This window comes from Schistosoma mansoni, chromosome 2 (genome assembly GCF_000237925.1).
Source record: "Schistosoma mansoni strain Puerto Rico chromosome 2, complete genome".
NCBI classification, from domain to species: domain Eukaryota; kingdom Metazoa; phylum Platyhelminthes; class Trematoda; order Strigeidida; family Schistosomatidae; genus Schistosoma; species Schistosoma mansoni.
The window spans coordinates 25,833,462-25,838,496 of NC_031496.1; positions in this window are offsets into that span (position 1 = coordinate 25,833,462).

The window sequence follows — 5,035 nt, forward strand, 5'->3', positions numbered from 1 at the left end:
TAATTTGGATCTAGTTGAAGACTTAAAATGAAAATCCTTGACTAAAAAGTGACATTGAAAAATAAATAAAAATTATCTCTCATTTTTTTGGTTTGTTTAGAAACCTACCTGTCATTGGATTAACTGAATATTCAAATATTCAAACTTTTTCTTTCCACCAAATAGCTTCAGAGTTCTATTTAGAAAATATTGTAGCCAAAGAAACTTGGCTATTAGTAGAAAAAAAGAGATATATGACCTTATTGTACCATTACGTGACATATTTTTTTCTTACTGAACACCATTGTAATTATTACTATTATAAGTAATATAAGAACTATTCCATCAGTAGATCGATTGTACCGAAATAAGATTTCTTTTCGCAATGTTTTTTTTTTACTTTTTATTTATGTTGATTCTTAATCCTAGCAAATATTTCAACTTTCTGTTAGCATATATTCATATTTAATACAAGCTGATCTGAATTATTGTTGAGATCATGAACCCATCAATGGTAAACCACCATCGGAAACTCGGAAGTATTGAACTGCCGTTTCGTCATAGTATGGGACTACTCAGTAGTGTGTATACACAGTCATGCACGCGGTACGCGAACCTATGACTTTCAGTCTCGTACAAACGCTTAGCTTCTAGACTACTGAGCCGAGATCTAATGGCGCTAATATATAACTCTAACCAATATACGATATTGCGCGACCATCATGTGCTCACCAGTAACAACGTTTGCGAGATAATTTTCAGGGTTCTAGTGAGAAGCTGTGACCAGTGAAGTTCGGCTGGGTCGGATGTGAGAGAGTTATCCACCTCAGATAATCGATGAAGGGTTGCATAACAACAACAACCTATTGACCAATGAGCTGGAATTCAACGGTGTTAATTTTGAACTTCTGTTGATCTACGACTATCTTTCATTAGTTTAGTGGTTTTAATTCTAATTTGCTTTTGTTCGAATAAGTTTACCTATAATTTTTTTATAAGAAAATTGGGATTTGGAAATGCTGTTTTATAAGCTACTCAAATAATTCCTGCTATTTTTACATATACTATAAACCATAAATTGGTACAATTTCAGAATATTGTACGATTGTATAATTTGCAATCAATAGCTTGAATTGATATTTTAGTGGCTTCACCTAAATCGTATGGTGATTGTTAACAAAATTTACATACCGCCAACCCTTATATATTTTTATCAACTTAATTCGCGCTAGAGAGTAATGGAATAAAGTAGGTCAAATACGAGGACGAAATTTTAAATACGTATATTTTATACACCCATTGATCCAGACAGACAATCAGGGAAACGAAGTGAAGGGAGCGAAACGAAACGAAACAAACCGACGCACAGAGGAGATGCCGAGTGAACCAACTCGTTTTTGATTAAGTGTGACTCAATATCTTATATTCAGACCAAAAATAAGTTACAGACATGTGATGAATAAGATAAGCAATACACACACGTTAACCTAAAAACAGTCAAGATTGATAAACCAATAACTGACGAGGTCAAAATGTGACCTATCACTCTTGTATAAGTTAACATGTCAAACAACTAAGTAAACAAATTTGCTATAAAAGTGATTGACTTGATAATTGAATCATGTTTACAATTTTGAAGCTATTGAGGCTTTCATCTTGCAATTGTCTGGTATTATCTATATTGTTATACTAAAATTATGAACATACAGGTTTGTTAATGTACAAGCATTTTACAATTTGTTTAATACCACACATGGTTTTTCTTTATAGGAAGTTAGATAAGTTGAATAAATCACTTCTAACTGGTTTGTGAACACATCTATCTACGAAAATGTAAATTTTTCATTGCGAACTAAAATTCATCTGAAAAGCATTTAGAAAGTTTTACTCTTATAGTAGTTTCACCAGATTCTGACTAGTGTACGCAGTCATCTTGGTTGAAACATTTCACAAAGTTTTACTAAGCCTTGAAACTATAATTTTTAGCTCAGGTAGATGCTTTTAGTGTTATCGAGTTCTCTGAGCAAAACTGTTCGATCAGGTAGCTTTTATTATCATTCTGGGAAGATCTTCATCATTTCGAGAAGTGGAATACATCAGGAGCTTACTTCCATACAGGGTGAATGTTGATAATGTTGTCTAGAATGGCAGGGATAGTTTCTTAATCAAACCATCTGGCTCAGAGGACTCAGAAACACCGAAATTATTTTCTTTATATCTGTCAGTTCACCATAACTGAAGAATTAAAAAAACGAACCATATTTTCAAATTTTACAAGCAAAGATGGACAGTGACTGGCAGTGGAATCCAGGATGCACGTTTAGTCCCGCTTGGGACTCGTCAACTGGATGTACCTGCATCTCAGAGTTGATATTCACTCTGAGTTATCACTCTGGCTATTAAGACTCAGTAGCTAAGTGGATAACGCGATGACGTTTGAAGTGAACGGTACTAGGTTCGGGTCCCAGAGTGAACATCAACTCCGAGATGCAGGTACATCCAGCTGACGAGTCCCAAATAAGACAAAGTGGCGCGCATCCTGGATTCCACTGCTAGCCACTATCCATCTTTGCTTATAAAGCTTATGACTTCAGGCAATATCGAGGCAGTCCACATAGGATGCACATATGCCCATTAGAGACTGATCAATTGCAGTCCAAAATATCGATGGAAAGATACAAGTAGACAACATCAAGTAAATTTATATTTTTAAATCGTTTAACTGATAATATTTAGTAATAAAAACACAGAGGTGTTTGTAAACACAGTTGATCAGTTTTAAGGTGACGAGCTAAATAGCTATTAAAGTTTTGGGTTTTATAAATCTATTTACAGTTTAAAAGACATCGATTTTGGTCAATATGAAATATTTTTATGGTGTGAACTAATTAATCACTTTGTGAGATTGGATACATTATTCAAATATCTCTTAGATTATTGTTTTATCTTTTTATTAGCCATTTTGTTGCTAACTGTGTACAATTGGTGAAAGATTATCAGAACTAATAAAGATTTTAATATATGTTTTGCACTGTTTCTGATAAACTAACTTATTTAGTACAAAATCTCAGTGTTTTTTTCACTTAAATAATGGAATCAGTAATATAATTCGTACAAATTTTCAAGGAGAACGTCTCTATGAAATAGACGTTTAATTGTTCTATAGTTGAAATCATGAGTCGATTGAAGCTAGACAACCATGGAAAATCTGAGAGCACCGGACAGCCGTTTCGTCCTATTGTAGGGCTCCTCAGCAGTGCGCATCCACGATCCCGCCTCACGAGATTCGAACCCAGGACCTATCAGTCTAGCGCGCGAGCACTCAACCACTAAACTACTGAGCCGGCATCTGGCATCTCGCGACGCGGGATCGTGGGTACGCACTGTTGAGGAGTACCACAATAGGATGAAACGGTCGTCCAGTGCTTCCAGGTTTTCCATGATAGTCTTGCTTCAATTGACTCATGGTTTAATTATTTACCGAAGTTAGAGGTTTCAAGTCACTCATTTAATTGTTAATAAATTTATTTCTAAATGAACAATTTCTATACACCAACTAAACATCAAATTAATAATTATTCGACAGTTTTATCAAAAATCTAAGGAATTATATAACATAGCGATAAAGTGTATTCAGCTTACTCTAAGGGAAATTTATATAGAGAAATGATAAAAGGGTAGTTTCTTCAAATCACATTCAAAATTTATAGTTTGAGACTAATTATTCCTTCATAAATTACCGTCAAATATACTGCATTAAGATGCAGACGTAAAGGCGAGGATTGGTATAGCAAGGACAGCATTCCTACAATTGAAGAACATATGGAATTCAATATAACTGTCAACTAAGTTCAAAGTGAGAATCTTCAATACGAACGTCAAGACATTCCTTCTATATGGAGCTGAAACCTGGTGAACTACTACAACCATCTTCAACTAGGTACAAGTATTTATAAACAATTGTCTACTCAAAATACTCAACATTCACTGGACGGATACTATCAGCAACAGCATTTTTGGGAGAGGACAAACCAGCTTCCAGCTGAAGAGGAAGTTAGGAAAAGGAATTGGATAGGACATACATTAAGGAAATCACCAAACTGTATCACGAGGCAATCCCTAACTTAGAACCCGGAAGGAAAGAGAAAAAGTGGAAGGCTGAAGAACACAATACGCCGGGAAATAGAAGCGTATATAAAAAGGATGAATGTTAACTGAAAAGAACTGGAAAGGACTGCCCAGGACAGGTTTGGATGGAGAATGCTGGTGTGCGGCCTATGCTTCACGACGAGGGGTAACAGGAGTAAGTAAGTAAGTAATGCTGCATTAAGATTTTAAGATAGTAATGATGTTAACAGTGTAATCCATAGAGTTAATAGCGATGGGATACATTTATATCTGGGACTGTAAACGAAATAATAAAAGTAAATCTGTTTAACTATTTTAGTTATAAATGGCTGAATAATCCAAGATTCATCTCTAATATTAGTTACTAAAAAATAGTGATATTTGTCATTAGGATAAGTTATATGGTGAGTAAGAACTACATTCCCTATCATCAAAATACAAATAAAATCAAAGACATGCCTCGCTATACATGAAATCATTTAAACGGATTAACTGAAGTGTCTTGAATGAACCTAATAAGTGAAATGTTATTTCGTTATACGCAATTTATCATTATTCTGTAACTTATTCCGAAGGACAACAACCAGACAAATATTGACATATTCACAAATAGAACTCTTGACTTCTGTTCTCTCAAATGTTTTAGAACCACAGCGGAATGTATTTTTGTATCCAAGTTGATTTTAAGGTTATTTATAAAATATTAAAATGTTATTAGAACGCTCTGAACAACAACTAAATTCTTTTTTTAAATCAAAATAGAATTAAAACGAATGTAGGTATGGTGGAAAAGATTTGTAGCTCAAGTGAGTGATTTTGATGTGGGTTTGTTCTCTGAGCTGGATGGTTTGGTAATGGAGCTTTCATCGTCCTTCTGAACGATATCATCAGCACAAACTTCGGATAGAAGTGAAGGACGATGAAAGCT